The sequence below is a fragment of the Epinephelus fuscoguttatus genome, linkage group LG1, assembly GCF_011397635.1.
Source record: "Epinephelus fuscoguttatus linkage group LG1, E.fuscoguttatus.final_Chr_v1".
Classification (NCBI taxonomy): Eukaryota; Metazoa; Chordata; class Actinopteri; order Perciformes; family Serranidae; genus Epinephelus; species Epinephelus fuscoguttatus.
In genome coordinates, this window is record NC_064752.1 from 44646177 (window position 1) to 44667403 (window position 21227).

Here is a 21227-nt window from a genome sequence, read left to right on the forward strand (position 1 = left end):
CACCGCACGGACTGTTTAACCTGGCAACAACTGCAGCCGGCTCAAACGTGATTGGTCAATATCACGTGGACTACAAAGAGCCTACAACCGGAAACCAGAGCTCTTTCGCTCTTCTTCCGGAGGCAAGATCTCCAGGGTTTGCCTACAGACTCTACATTCACTGAATGTAGAGTCTGTATAAAGAGACTATATCACCACTAAAATTCCTCTGTTACAAAACTTTCTTCATCATAGCTTGTAATGAACTCTGTTGCCTTCATGCAGCCAGATGGGCGTAATACTTGTCCACATTTTGTTTTAGACATATTAACTGGTTTCATCTACAGCTGCATCAGCATAAATTCCCCCTTCTGTGACTCAGCACAGTAATTATGTTCCCTATTTAGCCTTTTAACAAACAGTTCAGATGTGTTATTATTAAGTATACCCTCCATTCATTGTGTCTTGACACAATGAAGATCCCTTCTCTTATGGTGCTACTCCATAATTTGAGTCAGCCAGTCAGAATTGGACTTTTAAAATGTCCCGATTGCAAATGGTCCAACATTCAGCCTTTGTGTACAGTTTGTTGCAATGCAGAGCAGGCCATCATGGTGTCATACTGCAATAGAAGACATACCATGTCAGTGGAAAAAATATCTAACTCCATGCAGAGTTGCACATGACAGTCATCACGGGACACATTAACAGCCCTATTAATTTAAAAAGAGTTAGGCAGAAAAGGGGTATTGTGGATCTGCCTAAATGGGTGAAAGATAGCACTATACATGAGCAGCTGCAAAGTTTATGAAGCTTTTTATATCAGTTGTAAATTAATTGCCGTGAAAGTGAAAAAGAGCCTTTCATTGTCAGACAACCCCCAATAAGAGACTTCTGTCATATAAAAGTAACAATTTGTCAGCCTCAGCATGAGAGCTTGATAGCAGTATTGATGATTTGTCATCCAGATGTGAGAGAGGAGAAGTAGGACAGGAATGATCCAGCATCTGCGCTACGACAGACAGACACATTGTTAAAAATCTCTCCCCGCTGAAAGAATCACGATCCTCCCAGTCAAATATCTGTCTCACAGCACTCTCTCTGAAGGAGGATCATTATTCTGATCTAACAAAAGATCTTAACACCTCTGAAGCTTTAAGGGGGCCGTATTTTCAATTTTTCCACAAGTTTAAAGTATTACTTCGAGACCCTGCTGGCAGTGAAGCGTATCTGTGGTGATGCTGGTCTGTCACTTGGCCAAGAACAGGATCTCTTGACAACTACTGGCCAGACTGCCATGAAATTTGGTATGGATATTTACAGTCCCTAGAATATTCCTATTGATTCTGGTGACACTATTTTTCTTGAGCCACTGGCACCACATTAACTAATTGCCTAAGAATTTCTCCTTTTTTTGTATCCAAACATGTAAAAAAAAAAAGAAAAAAAAAAGGTTTTTGCAGTTTTTGCCATTTTTACAATATCCATCTCTGAGATTTATTTCTCTTTCCCAGTACCACAAAGGTAAATGGTATTTCACAGGGGGTGCTCACAGCATTAAAAACCCAGAAACAGCATCTCTGTTACTCTAGATGATCCCCAGATCTCATCTTGAACTGTTTGCATTGGAACTTTCTACCAAAGAATGAGTCTTTATGAAAACGGTTGACAGTGTGTAATTATGTCATAGCTTCCAGCACACAGTTGGAGAACAGCCCAGTTGCCAGAATAAATTGTTGACATTGTATGCTTTTTGCAAACCACAAATACATTACATTTGCATGTTCTAAATATATCATATCAACATTTCTTGTATGATGTAGTATATGAGCTGACTCTGTCATTGGGAGGTGAAGGGGATGGTTAGGCGAGAAGCCTGCCAAGCTGCAGACCACTGCTCGAGACCAACAAACAACAAAACTGGTTGCGTTTTAGTGAGTCATTGCTGTGTTTCCAGTGGCTTTTGAGGCTCCAAACACTGGCGTTTTGAGCAACCCGTCGCTGTTTTTCCAGTGGGAATAGTGCCACAAAAAGTGTTTTTTTTTTTTTTTTGTTTTACTGATAGATCACTGCTTTTCACTGTGCCCCAAAAACAGACATTTTAAGCCAAAACATGATCTTTTCCTAACCATAACCATGTGTTTCTTTGTGCCTAAATGTTAACCACAACATTGTCAAAAGGTAAAGTTCCAACCTATCCTCTGCATAATAACTTAAAAATGTAACATATTCATGGTTTGCAGAATCATACAATGCCAACATTTTTCTGCCGACTGAGTTGTAGAGAACCAGTGCTGGTCCTGTTTACTGTTGCTTCTGTGATATGGAACCAACTGGGCCAACAGAAATCAAGAGCGTTCACCTGAAACACAGTTCTGAGCCTACTGGTGAACTCTGAGACAGCGCAGATAATGCTGACAAAGGAGTGGGAGCTGTCGCTCAGCAAGTGCCTCTAGCAATGTAGGTTAATCATCAATCCAGGCCATTCTGCCTTCTTGAAGGTACCCTTTCACTCTCGGACTGAGACTTCTTCCTCTCCTCATGAGCAGAAAGCTTTTTCAAAAGAGATACACTATTCCCCTGTGGAACTTGAATGTCTCAAGACAAGACAGGTAGAATTAAAGGCAGTTTAAGGAGAGCTCAATAATAGGCAGCTCAATGAGACTTAAATCTAAAGCCATGCCAGCAGCTCTGTGAGGATGTACTGTGGCACAGCAGTGCTTCAAGCTAGTGCTGAAGTCAGCATGCAACGTGCCAAAGATGAGCATATATAATGTTTATGTTTGTCATGTTGGTTTCAGTCATTAACCAAAGGCTGGAGTATTGGATAAAGTGAAATTTGACCTGCTGATAGTAGTCAAAGGCTTACTGAAGCTAAAAGAATTCTTCCTGAGGGGGGCTTAAGTGTGTACTAAATTTTATGGCAATCTATCTGATAGTCTTTGAGATATTTCACTCAAAACCACAAATGTGAATGACCTGGTGGCACTGGGAGGGAGTCAGGGAATCACCATATTCAGCAGGATTCATCCTCTGGGGATCATGAGTGCCTGTACTAAACTCCATGGCAATCAATAACCTCTGATTTCAATGCCGACCAATGTAGTTGACCGACCAACATTGCCATGCCTATACCAGCCCCATGGCTAAAAGCACAACAAGGTAGGAGTCAGTCATTCAGTCAGTTAAGAAGCAGGTTAAAGGAATACTTTAATATAGTTTTGCTGTTGCTGTAATTGACACACAAATGATGATTCTGTTAAACATCTTTTTTACAAACTTTCACACAACTCGTGCAGAACAATCCAAGTCTCATTTGTCCAGTGGTACACTCAGTACTGTCTAAAAAGTTGTTTGGGTTTTTTTTGCTAAAATTTATGAACTATTTAAAACATTTCTGCCTAGACAGTGTTACACACGGGTGAGTAGTGTGTCTGGGCACAAGCAAAGTCCAAATGCACATGCTCACCAAGGTGCACTTGTATTGTGCTGCATGTATTTGGGAAGTACTCAGCATAAAACTGGATTAATGAGACTTGGATTATTCTACATGAGTTGTGCGAGAGTTTGTCAACAGATCTTTGGATATAGTTTTCCTGTTGTCAAACATCGCCTCTTTTACTCTAATTCATCTCCGTTCTTGGATTTTTTGTTCATCACTGAGGCATGTGAGAAAAACAAAGTGAAAATAACATGGGGACAACTGATAGACAAATTGTAAGGGTGAAGTGAAGTGGAAACAGACAGCAAAAAGTGAATGGAAAGACAAACAGAAAAAAAGCTAAATTTAGATGATCTGACCGCAGTAGCCTCGGTCCAGCATGGTCCAATCACCCAAATCATAAATAGAATTGCAATGTGTCTCTTTACAGAAAATGCTACAGCAATTGGGCAACATAAGCAATCTTATAAATGAATGGAGGAAACTGGTGGTGAAAATCAAACAGTGAAATACAATGAGAGCATTTAATGGAAAATTCAGCCTTAAGACAGAGAGTCTCAGGCTGAGCAGGGGGAAGAGCGAGAGACTGCAGGTATGATTGTGATAAGTTGAGACATCTGTCCTCCGGTTCTATAATATGTTTTTATCTACAAAATTTTGGATGCAGTTGAGTCATACATTTGCTCTTGTAGGTCATCTTCATGTTAGATTGTTTTTCTTTTATGTCTTTTTTGCTTTGATTTGTAATGACTACCTCCTGGTCGTGGATGGTGCTCTCATGAACACATGCACACGAATGACCCATGCTCATCATTGGCTGCGTTCAGCCCCGACAAAGCAATGTTTATTATTTATTCAAACAGAAACCATGGTGCATTGAACATGCTGTTGTGATATGCAGGCACACTGCCTTTGACAGGCCCTTTAGGATTTCACAATGTTGCAATCACAACAATTTAATGCAAATTCAGTCAGTACCAGTGAATTCTGCTCGACCTTGCATTTCTTTTCCAATCACTGCAACTTGACTCAAATTTTATTTTTTACAATAGGTAAAATCATCTCATTTCAGAGTCACTCAGCATCCCCCCTTCTCTGTTTATCATAAGACTGCTGCTATGGGACCGCAGCTCAGTGACAGGGTTAACTATTAGCATCACAAGGCTAACATTGCCCTATGGTTATTTACAGGTTTAATGACAAAGTCGAGCTGTTTTTCTCTCTGTGTGAGATCTAGGTGTCGGAGGTTAACCCCCGGGCAAAATATAACAAGTAGGTACAACACGTTCTCAACACTCTCGTGCTTGTCAAATATTGCTGTTTTGTCAGAAGACTTTCACGCCGGAATTCCACTGGATGCGCGTCCGTTGTGGAACGGCTGCGCTGGTTATCCGCTGCGTGCTCCGCTGTCCGTCAACACCCACCGGCTGCGTTTGCTGTACGGAGCAGTGCAGCTCGCGAATTCATGCATAATTACGATATAACAAGATGTAGTTTCTATAAACAGAACCACAAAACCAGAGGAGTAGTAGGAAGACATCTCGGTGCACTGCCATGATTAGTATCTCCTCGCCCATGGTGTCAACGGGGTGAAATGATGTCTGAAAACCTCTGACCTGTTGACTTCAGGCCTGCCTCCACCCATTATGACATTTTCAAGGTGTAGTGCAGGGAAATATGATCTGCCGTGAGCACTGTGTATTTTATTTTGAAAATTAACCGGATGTTTTATTTTGTTTCTGTGCATGACTTCCTGCCCCTGTGCTCTGTGCTGAATTGTTGCGTTGTGCTCCGGCATCCGGCAAAAATAGAAGTCCTGCGTATCTGTTGCGGAGGGCTCCGGAACATTCCATCATATCATAAAGACAGACATACTGAATACATATCATAAAGGTCACCAATTAACATACAAAATCCATCAAGACATACTAACAGACATGATATACATACTTGCACATGTACTCATACACATACCAGGAGGAGTGGGACAGAACAAACCAGCTTGACATCATCTGTGACCAGGAAGGAGTGGCCACAGTGCTCAGTGCATTACCTGTTTAAAAACTTAATGGCTTGTGGAACAAATGAAAAGTGGGATCTATTTTTAGTGAATAGAGGGGGGCAATATCGCAGCCCAGATGGCGACAATTTAAATGAGGAGGCAAGGGGATGCCTCTGGCCATGTGTGCCTTTTGCATAGTTCTCTCTCTGTAGATGCATTCCATACTTGGATAAGTAATCCCTGACAGTTTACTGGCTGTTGACAGTTTTCCTGACAGTCTTTTCTGTGCCTCAGTAGCATTGCCAAACCAGCAGATGAAGAGGGATAAAACACTTTCAATTAAAAGAACAGTAAAACATTTGAAGCTTTTGTTGTGGGCATTAAAAGATAGGCGTTTCCTTGGAAAGTACATTCTTTCTTGTGTCTTGGTGCTTATAGGGTCAGTCCACAGGGCCCATTTAAGCTTACTGTATCGTCGAGCACAACGCCAAGGTACTTGTAATCTGTAACAGACTGCATTGGCTCCCTATTATTTAAAGTAGGGTTAAGACATTTAGTATCTGAAAGTAAATGTATATTTTCTTTGTTTTAGAGGTGTTTAGGAGAAGGTTGGACTTCTTACACTAAGGTAAGGTAACTAACTAATTTACCCCCACACAAGTAAATCTCTCTACGTATACCTGTAGATGGGAGCCAGGGGTTGAGAGGTTGCACAAAACACCTTGAGTTTAGGATTTTCCTTACCTTGTTAAATTTTCCTCAACATAAAAAGGTTGCACACCCTGAAGGTTTCTTTAAAATGTTCACTTATGGTTTCTCCTTGTCTTGGTCTTATACTTAATCCATTTAATCCCAAATTTTTCCCAGACATAAAACTATCCAAATTATCTGTCACTGACAACCCTTTGAAATAATCAATCTTTTTTTTTTTTTTTTTAAATTGTCATGGAAAAGTAGGTGAAAAAGTGTGTTTTATGGTCTGCCACAGCTGTCACAGGTGGGATAATGTGTTGTATCTACCATTTATTGACCACATTCACATAATCTCCTATGCAGTCATCAAAATTCTGATATATCCCAGCTCAGTAATTAATACATTTAAAACTTTGTCACTGGCAGTCCCCAGCATTGCCACTAGAATGCTCTATCACATTCTAGAGTGACTACTTTACATATCAAAAATGTATACAGTACATACATATATCACTGCTTTGTCAGTGGCTTTTTACATTCACATATGATGTGCTGGGTATCCTTCTGCATCTGCTGTTGACAATCCAGGACGCACTACCAATACGGAGATATCAATAAAAGCACATGATTGGGTTTAGGCAACAGCGGCATGTGGTTAGGTTTAGAAAAAAGCATCATGGTTTGGCATTTGGGAAGTGACCACTGGGCTGCCAGGTGAAAGTCCAGGGTTTGTTGGACCCATCCACCACCCCTCCTGCCCACCCTATACAGACTTTCCTGCTCCTTATATTACGTTGTTACCTACAGAATTTCAACCTGACCCCATCCAGCAGCGTATCATACCACCCCGATAGGTGGTGTCTGGCCAAGCAGCAGTGTATCATAACAACACCAAAGGTTATGTCCAGCTACATTACATACTGCTGTGAAAGGTGGCTTTTGGTGTCAAGTGTCTGATGCCGAAATCATTGGCAAAGCAGTGGTAGTCAATGACTTTGGAATGAGAATGGGCTGGAGGGGAGGTCATAATCACTGATAAAGTTGTTCCTGTCATGATCTGTTTGCATAAGTTCAGCATATGTATTCAAAAACCTTGCTGACAAATGGCCTGTCTCCCCCACATAGTCTATATCTGACCCACTGCTATCACAAACACTGACGACAGCACCTTTTTTTTATTTTCAGGGACAACTGTAAGCTTGTATGCCTTGTCTGGGCCGTCACCTAGATCCCACATATCCAAAACTTCACTCAAAGTGAACCTAAGAAAAAGAAGAGTAAAAGGTTAGAACTATGTTCATTTAGATGCTATGTGTCATCCCACCTGTTACTACTGTTGCTGTCAACATGTTCACTAATTCTTGGACCCCACTGCACAATGTTGAAAAATTGCAAAAACACATATCAATACTAGACACCTTAAAGATAATGCGTACCAAAACTGTCTCTTCTATCTTTATGATAACATACTTTACTAAACTTGTGTGTGGGAGCTTTAGTGCAGCCATCCTTGTGTCCTGGTGCAACCAGGAAGTAAACAGCCCTGGTCATGTGACAATTTACACTAAACATGTGACACTGTACATATTTCATTGAGACCCTTTATTATTTCAATATTTGCTGGAAATGCATTGATACATCCCTCAGTAACATTTTTGAGCCTAATAACTGAAAACTAGGAATCCAAAGACTGTTGCACAAAGGACCTTAGCAACCAAAGCAAAGTAAAATGAAAAATAAAAAAGGACTCTGACTCTATTTTAACTACAACATGATTGAGTTTATGGTAATAAATGAAAAGAAAAAAACTGACACACCCTGAGAAGAGTGTTCTAAAACCAGGAGATGTCAATGGATGTGCTTTTGATTTTAATTCGACTGAATTCATTTTCATTGCAATTTCATCCTGTTATTGTTTTCTGGTATTTAGGGATCAAATTTACTTCGTAGGATGTGCTTTCTATGATTGTATTCCTCCAGAAGTACAATCTCTTCCTCCTCTGACCAATATGGTTTCCTTGTCTTCTTCGCTTCTGCCATTTTTTTCATTATCTAACCATAAGTCAACTTTGTGAGGTGATGAGAGGCATCACAAGCGTGAATCCAAACAAAACAAACAAGCTCCGTGGAAATGTTTACCAATGTGACATCTCTTTCAACACAGTAAATGAGTTAACATTTTTCCTTTAACTTAGAAAAACCTTTTAGGGATTCTGTACAACTGTGTCCCTCAGCTAAGAACAAATTAAGCCTTAAGTTTCATACATGAGGAGAAAACTTAAGGTGTTTTGTGCAACTGGTCCCAGATAACTGTACAGTCAACTCACACTGGTAGTTGCAATCATGAATTGTTCAGCATTTGTCATGAGTTGCAAATGGTAATCATGCAAATCTTTAACTTTAATAGCTTCCACCCCACATGATCTGAAAATTGTATTGGCACTAACAGTGAGAGTTAAGTTGTATGTTGTGTTGGGTTAATTAGGGAAAAAAAAAAAAAAGAAGCTTTTGCACATGTGTCCTTTAACTATGCGGTGTGACACACCAGTCCTTTGGTGATGTATGGGGTGTGCTGCACAAAGCACAGCCAGCGGCTGAAGGCTATTCCCTGTGCTGCAATTAAAAATGGAGGAGAAATTAATGAGTAGTAGTTTCTGAGTGAAACGCTACAATGACAAATCATCATCATCATATTATGACCAAAGTGAAAACCTTTTGTGGGTGAAACATCAGCCTTGAAATCCTACTACCAGTTTTGTAATAACAAGAAAAAGAGTCTGCAGCAGGGATACTCAGCTTGCTTTGCCAGGGGACCACATTTGTGAGATGACAAGAGACCAGGGGCCAGTTGATAAACGAATATTAATGATATTTATCAGTATAAATCACCTGTTTTTAACTTTTCAGTGTTTGCTCTCCTCACTCATCTTAGCCAAGAGGTAAATCCAGTAGCAGTGTCCTGCACAGGTCAGGTGTACACAGGGGCATTTCTTGGATTTGAGGACATTCAGGGCTTAGCCCGGATCTCAATCGGGGGTACAGGGGATCCCCTCCTGGCACTTTTTTTGATACATTTGATACATTTTTTGGAACATTTCACAGGTAGAGGGAAGAATGGATTCAGTTAAAGTCCAGCAAATTCTGGAGACAAACATCACACCATCTATCGAAAAGCTGAAGATGAAGAGAGGATGGTTCTACAACAGGACAGTGATCCTAAACAGGCCTCGAAATCCACAATGGACTACCTTAAGAGGTACAAGCTGAAGGTTTTGCCATGGCCCTCACAGTCCCCTGACCTAAACATCATTAAAAATAAACATTATTAAAAATCTGTGGATAGACCTCAAAAGAGCAGTACATGCATAACGGCCCAAGCATCTCACAGAGCTAAAAGCCATTTGCAATGAAGTATAGGTGAAAATCCCCCAAACAAGAACTGAAAGACCTTTTTCCTCATTTGTTATTTTGAACTGTAAAAGATTACAATTTAAAAAAGTAATCTTCCTTAAAATGTTGAAGAAATATTTCATCTTTAACTTTTTGCCTTTTGGATATCAGTTCATCCTCTACTTAACTAACTCCTTACAGTAAACAAAATTTTGACCAGGGGTGCCCAAACTTTTGCATGCCACTGTATATACAATGCCATTAATAAGTTACCACTATTGATGATAAATATAGTGGGGAAGTTGTTAGTATTCATTGTATAGGCACCATGTTGTGACAGTTTACCAGAAATCTGAAAACTCTGACCTGTAGGTGGCGCTGGAGGAGAAATTATTTATCAATCACAGTTTATCCTGAGAGAGACCTAAGTGTGTATAAAAACTGGCAATCCATGTCATTTTTGAGATATTTCTCAAAAGGTCAGGGGGTTGCCACAGTCATTAAAACTGATCATACTGATCACTGTGGATAGACAGTATGTGCTGAATTATGTAATACAGCCAATAGTTGTTGAGATACTTTGCACTGGAGAAAAAGTTATATCAAAACTGAGGCTCTGGCAGTTACACCTAACGTATGACAGTTACAGGTAACTAGCTGGTGTTCCTAATTGTATCCAGTTATCATATGGTGGCTAAAGAGGCCCCACTTAGATCAGAGTTTTTGGGGCAGAAGCTGTGCACCTTCCATAAAATGCCTTTATGCAAAATGTGCCAATTTTTGCCAGTGTGCATTTTTTCCTGATGGGTAAAAATAAAGATAGAACTATGTATAGAGGAGATGTTGAATATATAAAAAGGAACAATTACCATACAAGGCAAGTCAGAAGAACATCAGAAACAGTGTCATTGTCTTTGCCTATCACAAACTGTCTTTTTTTCTAAAGCTACTTGATCTAAACACAAAGACTTTTTTCTAAATACAGCTTTGAGAAAGCATCAGTAGCGCAGAGTCTCCTTTGTTGTTGCAAACAAGAAACATTCTGGACTGTAAACCCACAAAGAAACGTCAGATTATCCATTTCTAAATTTACCCCCACCTCCAAGTCTTGCACAAAAAGCTGTGCAACAGCAGCCAAATTTTGATTTTCACAGAAGTGAAGTGAAAAAGAAATGCTTCACTGATATTCTTTATCCAGTGTTTCTGTTGTTACGTAAGGGTTGAGTCATTCTTCATGTTTCTACCATGAGGATGTTATGCTGGTTTGTTGCAGGTAATATGAATGCTCCCTAATCTGCTTTTCAACAAAACAGCTGATCAGCAACAGGCAGCTGCCACAATAAATTAACCTCGGCATGTCATAACAGGTGTTTTACATTACCAGTCAAAAGTAATTTGTTATGATGTCACTTAAGTATGTGGCAGATCAGATATGTTTCTCAAATCAGATCTTTAAGACAGACTGCCCGCACTGTTATTTCCAGTGATCAGATCAGATCAGATCAAATTTGTGTGTCCAGACATCACCAACCTATCTGTGGTAACGGCATAGTCATCAGTAACTACAAAAGTATGCTAGTGATGCAGCTTTTCAACACAAAAGAAATGGAGGTCCATCATTTCACCTTGCAAAGTACCAGCAGACAATTTTTTCAGCAGCTGTCCTGGAACTTCATATTGTCGTCTGCTAGTAGCAGCATGGATTCTGCTCAGCACTTCCATCACTCTGGATTTAGTGTTGTCATTTTGTGTCACGTAGCAAATGATGCAGAAGACACTTTGAAACCCTATTTAAGTGTCCAGATGTCTGGACTGAGATGCATCTGTAGAAATCCAATTGGAGTTGTGGTTCAAACCATCTCCAAAGATTTGGATCCAATTTGCAAATATCATAATTGATGTGTCTTTGTTGTTGTTTTTTTTTTTAGCTCGCTCTCATAGAAATACATAAAAAGGACATTAACTTTTAGCGTGTTGTGTGGTGGTGGGTTCAAAATGTATTAAAATGTTGTACAGGCAACACGAAAACAATACCGATGCAAATCTAATGAGGATCTTTTGTGGTGGTGAAATCATGAATTAAAGAGCGAGAAAGTCCTTGTAGGGCCAGTGGGAGGGGTGATCAATGGGTCAAACAAACATAGGCTTTTAACCAGGAGACCACTGTTTGTGTCCCTTGTTAAACCTAAAGTCAACATAGTTATGTGACTGCAGAATTTATGTAACTATGTGTACAAAGTACGTAAGTTGACATCACTCACTTGCGGTATGTGGTTTATTTGAATGAAAACCACAATCTTTTCCTAAACTTAACGAAGTGTTTTTTTTTTTCTTTTCCTAAACCTAACCAAACTGCAACTGTTTCACATAAATCTGCAAAGGTTTATAATAGACTTTACATTGGCATTGTTTTTGTGTTGCCAGCATGTAATGTTAACATATTGTCCACCTCCACGTAATATGTTGTTAAGAGGGTGTGTCACATGTTTCTGTGAGACTGTGTTGGATCTTTTTACTGTACTCTCCAAAATCAATCTGGATACAATCTGGATATGCCAAGAAATAGAAGAAATGAAAAACAGTCTAAATAGTATGTGGTTAGAAATACAACATGCTGCAAAGTTTTAGTCCATAAAGACCAATACAACTACACTATAATTTTGTATTCATCACCTTAGTGCTTAAATATCTGCTCTCATGCACAGCACATGCATAGAAAGCAGTTGTATCCACATGCAAAACAACAACAACAAAAACCTCTCAGGAGCTCTGGATGCATTCTCCCCCTTACTGTGTTGTCAATAGAACATGAAACTCTCCTTATTAGTTGTATCAGTCTCACTGGAGCACTGATGTTACATCCACTGGTTCAGTGAGGCAAACCAACAAATTGAACAAATGAAGCTCAGTGTAAGTTCAATCAGGAAGACTTTCTTTGTGCTCATACATTCACAATTCTCCCCATCTCACTCCCACTGCTTCCTCTAATCAACAGCTTATGAGTGTTCACTCTTCTAGTCATCCAATCAAACTTTGCCATGATCTCTATCAACCAATCAGGATGCTTCTGCAAATGTTTAAATCTGCTCTCTCTTCTGCTGCTGTCAGCCATCATTTTAGGCAGAACTGTCGCGCCCTCCTCCACTCCGTTCACCTCCAGCCATTGTATCCAGATTCCAGGGCTCAACAAAGGCTCATTCCTCTACTCATCCAGATCATCAGCACTTCTCCATCCTCTTCTCATTGCATCTTCAATACCTCTACCACCACCAGTGTCCTGAGGTTCCCTATTCGACTATGGGTTCATCACCCTCCTTAAAGCATACCATCCCTATGGGGTCTAATTGCCAAAGACTTAACACATTTTTCATTCTTATGTGCACATTAATAAATATTCTTTTTTACTATAGAAAACTCTCTTGCGAAACATCTTCAAGAAATGCGGGCAAGTCCAATTGCCTATGATATACCACTTAAGATTACCATGACCTGGATAAGTGAGAATCTTCACCAACAACCAGTTTTGTTGTTTGTCAGTTCTGAAAAAGGCTCTTGGATAAGAGGCGAAAACATCTTCAAGAAACTCAAGCAAGTCCAGTTGCCCACAATATAGCACTTAAGAAAAACAAAACTAGTTGTTTTTAACCCTTTATGACCTACCATAGAACAAGTCCGCGAGAGCATATCTTTAAATATGTACATGCTGTAGTGCCACTTTTTGGAGTATTTTAAGCAACCCATCGCTGTATTTCCAGCAGCTTTAGCCACCAAATGTTGCTGTTTTTTCCAATGGGGGCCACAAAAACTATTGTTTTTTTTTTTACTGAGACATCACTGCGTTTCCTGGCGGTTCGTGCCAGTAAAAACAGCTGTTTTTTACGTAGATATCACTGCATTTCCTAATCGGTCAGTACCATGAAAAACAGTTGTTTTTTTAGCTAGACGTCGCTCTGTTTCCTGCAAACCTAGTGCCATGAAAGCGGTTGTTCGTTACCAAAACATCGACAGCTTCTCAAGCCACAAAAACTAAAGAAATGTTTTTTTAAGCGAAAACATGACCCGGTCTTCACAATAAACAAGTGTTTTTTGTCTAATCACATGTTAACCACAGTGTTGTTGAAACGTGAAGTTTCAACATATGTACTACATAATAACATACAAATGTAATGTATCCATGATTTGCGGAAACATACAGTAGCAATGCAAATTGGTTCTATGATGCTGCTGTAATGTAATGAAATTGCAGATTCTTTACCCCTATGAAGTAAGCAAGTTTAGTCACATGCTTTGACACTAGTAAAAGTAACTTTGTTAAAGTTTGATGTTAGACATTATTGATATCCCATAGTTTCTGTCAGTTATAGTCCAGACTGCACACATTTCACTGTTGTTTTGGTTTATGTTTTAAATGATCTGTCACATTTGCACCCTCAGAACTGTAATACATACATTTTGTAACTGGATCTTTAAAAGGTAAAATAGAAAATAGAAATAAAATAAATTGAAAATCCAACTGTTGACTCCAACATCTACTTTCAGCTCACTCAATGACAGACTGGACATTGTGATTGGCAGCTGATAACAGCCACAGCCAGTAGTCTTCCGGGGCCTTGGGATTTGGCCCTGTTGTAATGCTCTGTTCTGCTGTCTTTGTTGATGAGCCATGGTCTCAGACTGTATAGAGCTCCTCTGCCAGGCTGCTGACAGAGATTACATGCCCAAACTGACACCATGATAGTCCACTTTAGCTCCTCTGCAACAGTTGTTTTAGATTTGATGTGGGAGTTTACCGATTACTTCCCAAGAACCAGAGCAGCATTTTAACATGATTTGTAATTCAGGATGACATGGATTTTTGTACACGTATGAACCCTAGAGAGTGTAATTCTAATAACTCTAATAACTCCGCCAAGGAGGTTGCGTTTTTGGTTTGGTTTGGTTTGTTTGTTTGTTTGTCTGCTTGTCAGCATGATACAGAAAAACCACTAGCTGATTTTCCATGAAACATGGGGTAAGGGTATAGCATGGGCCAAGAAGAACCCATTACATTTTGGAGCAGATCCAAGTCACGATACAAAAATTATTTTTCACCTTTGTTAACATTGTGAGATAGTGAATTTGGCCTTGGCAGAGGTCTGTACTCTCCAGAGTACCCTTCTAATTACTGTTGAATTTGTCAGACTTTTCTCATAGTTGGCTCCAAGACTGCATCATCTCCTCCACTGTTGAAGATCCTTGGAGTTGTTTGGCCATTATTGTACATGTACAACCTTGGGCAGTAAATAAAAACAATCTAACAGAACAATGTGAGCTGCATTCGGGTTGCTTCAATACGAAATGTCAACAGTTCTGCAGTTGGTAAACCAACCCTGGTGGTCTTGATGATCAGAATGTCCAGTGGCAACGCTGTCTTTGTCTTCTAGTCGGCTTTGTGTCGTATTCACTGTCTTGTCATTTCTACATACAGCTTTGTGAAAGACATTGTGCAGACCACTCACAATACACACATTTGGATTCAGTATGAATCAGTGGATCTGCAGCTGGAGCTGTGCAGAGATATTTTTATAGATGAGTGGTTTTATGGTTGCACCACGCCATCATACTGAAATTCTAGAAGCTTTGTGCATCACTTTATGTCATTTTCCTCAAAATCCAGACATAAATATTTGATATGTTTGGAAACTTTAGGATTGAATTAAAAATATCATTCACTAACGCTTAGTCATTGTTTAAAGACTGTTACATAAGTGCAACTTGTTATGTAAATGTATCTTTAACTAGCCTGGCATCACCAGAGCAATTTGCATTTTGTTAGTCTGGAACCTTTCAGTTCATTTGCAATTTCCAAGGTGTGTTCTCAATGGCTGTAGATCAAAACACCTTTGAACTACAGTGTGGCTACCCAGCCCAAGCCAGACAGGACCCAAGGGGTCAAACCGGGCTCAGACAAATATTTACAAATGATGTTTTTGGGTCGGGTTCATCCTAAAAATGATGCACAGGTCTACTGTCTGTGTTAGGCTATTTTTTGTTTAGTACAGGGGGTTGGTGTTTATTTGAAAGCACATGACCACAACAGGCTTTTTCAGGCAGTAAATATTCATGTAAGTTATTAATGTTAGCAAACCAAGGATGGAAGATCTCAAAAATGTACAAAATTTACCATCACCCAAACTTACCTGAAGCTTGGTGCTCTTGTTTGGGACATTCTGGCCTTTCCAGCTAGCAGCAGCAGTGAACAGAACTTAAAGCATCACTGTAAGAACCGTCAAACTGAGGAGGGGAGCTCTGAGGCCATCCACAGTGGATGCTGTCACCTTCCCCCATGATAACTCATGATGGCTGGATATGGGGTGCCATTTGTAAAGTGGCTCACGCTGAAAATACCATCAACATTTTGCCACATTTAGCTTCAAACAATGTTTAAAAAAGTGTTGTGAATTTTTTAACGTCACCTTTTACCACATTTACAGCAATATTTGTTAACTTAGAAATATATTAAATAGTTAAATCTAAATATTAAATGTGGCACCTAAATGTTAAATGTTAAATCTAAATATTAAATCTAGAATGAAGAATGGATGAGAGACTCGTTGTTGAGGTTGAGAAATATCCCAAGCTAAATGACTCACAATCACGTCATTATGAAAGACAATCACCCAAAAAATACTTCATGGTGAGTCATAGTTCTGGAGATCAGCTCTTCTGGTAAGAAGTCAACTTTAATTAGTGGGTGTCCACACATGATTTTAAGCTAATGCAGAGGTGGAAGAGTTAACAATACTACATCTGTTGATGAGCTGCAGTGCGACGCATCCGGTGTGCGCTGAGGGCACTTGACATGCATCAACTGACGCACCACAGCAGCACCCTTTGCCTTTTTAGATTTAGAGGGAATTTGATTTGATTTTATTTATTTTCAAAAAATGGGACAATATGTATTGATAAATAATTACATGAGATTATAGCCAGGTGGCTAATTTCCATCTCCAGTCCCATGGCAGGTTGATGTTAAACACAGAGAATAACACAATAAGAAAATAATCTAAGTATACAGAGTAAGACAAGCAAAACAACATACACAGAAACATAGTTGACCAAGAGTTGGGAGACTGTAGGAATTTTTAGATATCAATTTAGAAAGTGCCTGAGTGCTAGTTAAAGCGACAAGTGCTAAAGTGTCGAGTGCAAAAGTGTCTGCCTGTTTAAGTACTTGTTATATTGCACATTGCTCAAAATTGCACCAAATAGTAAAGTGCTAGACTGAATTGCACAATGCCCATAGCACACGAATGCAAAATTAGAATACATAGGTCTATACGCACTACTGCATAAAATTGACAACAGTGTCCCAACAATTTGCCTCATAGACAAATAAACAATACAAACAATTCAAAACATAGTTAATGATCACAGTTCTTATTTTCCAATAGCCATGCTTTGAGATGTTTGGTAAAGGAGGTGAGAGTTGGAAGTTCACGTAATGTACTTGGTATTGTGTTCCAGGTCTGGGACGCACGGTAAAACTCAGTGCTTCAGTGACATTACTTTAACTCAGTTGGGCTTGGACAGAAACATGAGACCTGAGCCATACTCTTTTCTGGATGCAATTGGATGGACCCACAGGCAATCAGGGCAACAAAATTTGACGTGGCATTGAGCAACGGAAAAATGTAAAGAGACTACAGTCTGTGATGGTATATCATCAAAATGTCTGTCCATGAGGGTTGCCATTTTTGCAGTCAGAATTCAAAATTACTTCAGCAGAGAGTTCCACATCAGCTGCAGCCATCTTGGTTGTTTAATGTACTTTGCGTAAAGCACAGGGTCCCCGTAAGTTGTTTGTCATCGTATGAAACCCGCCCAATATTAGAAAAACACATTTATAAACAAAAGTGTAGAATATTAGAAAAAAACCTCTACAGGACATAGACTGAAAGGCAAGGCAAGGCAATTTTATTTATATAGCACCATTCATACACAAGGCAATTCAATGTGCTTTACAAGAGAAATACATTAAAATAAAACATTAAAGGAGAAATAGATCATTAAAAACAAAAGCTAAAATGCATTTAAAAAGCAAACATAAAGCAAAAGCAACAGCAGACAAATATAAAAACAATAGCTACAGATTATCCTAACAATAAGTTACATATCTAGTTCACTGGTAAGCTGCAGTAAATAGTAATGTTTTAAGCCCTGATTTAAATGAGCTGACAGTTTCAGCCGAACTCAGATATTTTGGAAGTTTGTTCCACAGGCGGGGAGCATAGAAACTAAAGGCTGCTTCACCTTGTTTGGTTTTGATCCTGGGAACACTGAGTAAACCTGTTCCAGCTGATCTGAGGGGTCTGGATGCTTCATAATGTACAAGTATATCAGAGATGTATTTAGGCCCGAGCCCATTTATTGCTTTATAGACAAGTAACAAGATTTTAAAATCTATCCTTTGACACACAGGAAGCCAGTGCAGTGAATTAAGCACTGGTGTAATGTGCTCCATCTTGGAGCACAGATCAAAGATCTGCACACTGCACTGATAGCTCCCATCTATTTCAATTGAATACAGCAACATTTCAGTCTAACAGAGATCTCCATCAGGCATTGTCAAATCTCCATCACTAAGCACAACAAGCAATAAACAGACACATTCATCACTCAGGTGGTTGTGATCTGCATGATAGAGAGTCAGTCCACTCTTAAACTGGATGAATCAAGGCAGAGCTTGACAACACTGTCTGATAGTCCCACACAGGGGAAAAAGCATACCTCCATAGAAAAGGCGAAACAGATTAAAACATCAAGATAAATTATTAAACAGGCCAAACCCAACACATCAAAACATCAAGCGAAAGTATAGCATGAGTCACATAAATCATCCAGAAGGAACAATTACCAAAGAAACTACTATTTGGAAAAATACAACCCAGAAAAATAGAAAACAGTAATATACTTGCCCAAAAGAATTTATGCACCAAAGGCTAGTACAGCCTGGCAGTATTTACTATAGATGGAGGAGAATGAAAAAGGAAGAGGTTACATCAACAGACATTAACACGATCAAGCAGAGTAGGGTCTGTTAGTCATACTTTGATGTTTTTTATTCCAACTCTAACCACTTACAAAATAAAGAAAAAGCTTTAAGGTCAAATTTTGAATTCAAACTCTTAGTTATACAATGTTAGAAGTAAAGATATAGCATGCTTCTCTTTTCAGAAAGATGATACTGATGTTCTCTCCTCTTCTGGGGTTTTCATTCCTTGTGTATCTTATTGTGGATATATTGTGTTTGAATGAATTTAAATGCACAGCCACAGGGTTCTTTTGGTCATTAGTGCGTATGCTACATTCATGCTCTGTAATACAGGTCTTAAGACACCATGTTGTTTTTTCTGCTATATGTAGGCCAAGCCACAGGGACATTTGATCACGTGGACAAATGGGTTTTTTTTGTATTACAAGTAATGATACCCTTCATGTTGAGGGTTATTTTGCCAGAATGTGGATGTGTGAATGAGTGACATTTGTCAGTAAAGCTGCATTTTGCACAGAGTTGCCATGTGGAATGTAGGATAGCAAGTGAGCAGGTGATTCTGAAGGTTGTCGCTGATGATGAGATCACAAACAAAGCTTCATCTAAGCTACAGATGCAGCGTGATTATTATTACACTGTTTTAAATGCACAAATTTAGATACTGACAGATTGTATTTCACTGAAATAGTATTTATATGAATATTGTGAAAGGGATGCATGATGTATCCAATACAGGACACCAATACCTGATATGCCGATATGTAACAACTCATTTGGCCGATAACCGATATTGATATCAATATATTCATTCTTTTTCCCCCTCCTAATTTTAGCACTCTCTTCTGTAGTGGAATTAACACCATATTAAGCATGCATACTCTTATCATGATGGCCCACCAGCTGATGGAGACATGAAATACAATGCTTTTCAGTGTATGTAATATTCATTCATTGTGCAAAATAAGAAAAAGCATGTTCGCCGATTCTGATATTTTTTTTCAAAGCCAATATCATCTGTACCAATAAGGTGCTGATATCATCATGCATCCCTAATATGTGACAAATAATAAATAATAAATTGAATGAATTTTGAGGTACTTGACCTCAATTTGAGTATTTCTATTCTATGATATGTTACACTTCTATTCCATCTCAGAGGGAACTATTGTACTTTTTAATCAACTGCATTTATTTTACAGCTATGGTTACTTTGATTTTACAAACAATACATATGATTGTGGCTTATTAAATATGTCACATAGTGATAGATCAAAGGCCCAACAGACTCTTACAGTTATGTTGCTGATTAGACTCGTGCATTTAGAAGAATGTTAAAGGAGTAAATTGTCCCGCAACTAAAATAACAGGAGAATCTCTGAAGTCCCCCCAGAATGTATGTTTTTTTCATCTTTTAACTTATCTTGTTTGAATAAGATGAAAAAAAAAATCATCTATTGGGATCACTGGAGGCTCTGTAATTTAACATTTTTGCACACTGGTTACTTCTGCTTATGGTACTTTAAGTTTGTCTGCTTGTACTTTTACACAAGTAGAACTTTGAATGTAGAACATTTACTCGTAAAAAATATTTTATAGTTTGGTGTTGTTGCTTTTACTTAAATAAAAGATTTGAATACCACATTGCTGCCTTTTAAAAAGAAGAAAGAAGAAAAATTAGTTTAGGAAATTGTCACCAAATTAATATATTTTCTCTGTCAAAGAGCAAATCCCAGCTATGATAGGCTACCTGTAGTTTTCCTTTTCTTCATTCTTGTGTATTTTGGGTAATGTATAGCCTTGTGACAAATCAAGTTCTTGTTCAATGGATTCTCCACTCCCAAACTAACACAATAAAGTACTGTGAATTTTCTTTTTTAAAATCCTCAGTTGAATCTGGATAAAAATACACATTTGTAGCCCACTCGTCTGCTTCGCGTCATTTGACGTGCAAGAGCACACGCTGGATGTGTCACACAGTCATTAGATCAAGGTATGGTAGCTGGGATGTGCTGATCTGCAGAGCAAATGTGAAAATTGCAGCTTTAGGTGCATGTTGACAACGTGGTGTAACCCAGTGTGTGTCAATCCACAATGACACGCCACCAATGCCATCAGTGTGGGCTTGCATAGATTAAACATATAACAACATATGTGGGTATTTTGATGCATTTCATTCACCAACAAACATGGCTGTCATTTGCACTGGTGACACTGGGGACACTGGGGATGCTGAGGACATGCCAACCCATCCTTTAATATGGCTGATTTTGTCCCCATCAGTTTTTGAAAGCATAACTAGCTTAAAAAATATTATAAAACAGGACATTATGACCATAGAGATTTAAATGTGTTATTTTAACAGATATTCCTGGTCAGAAGCTTAATAACAAAAAGCCTGAGTGCAGCAGTGCTGATGATAAATCTGCTTGCTGTGTGAGAGACGCTGTAGCCCTATTTACACAGATAGTGCGCTTTAGAGCCGTTACTAAGTTCCTTCTTCATACCGCCTTTTCATTTTTACAGAGACCCAAACAATAGTGGCGTCATGCTGCTTCAGTGTGTGATTCTAGACAGCAAGCCAGCGTCGTGGAATCAAAAGAGGCATGACTGGCATGACATGTAACGCAACAGTGTTGGCCTCTAGTGTGATATTTATCATACACATTGGCAGTGCTTCATAAACAATA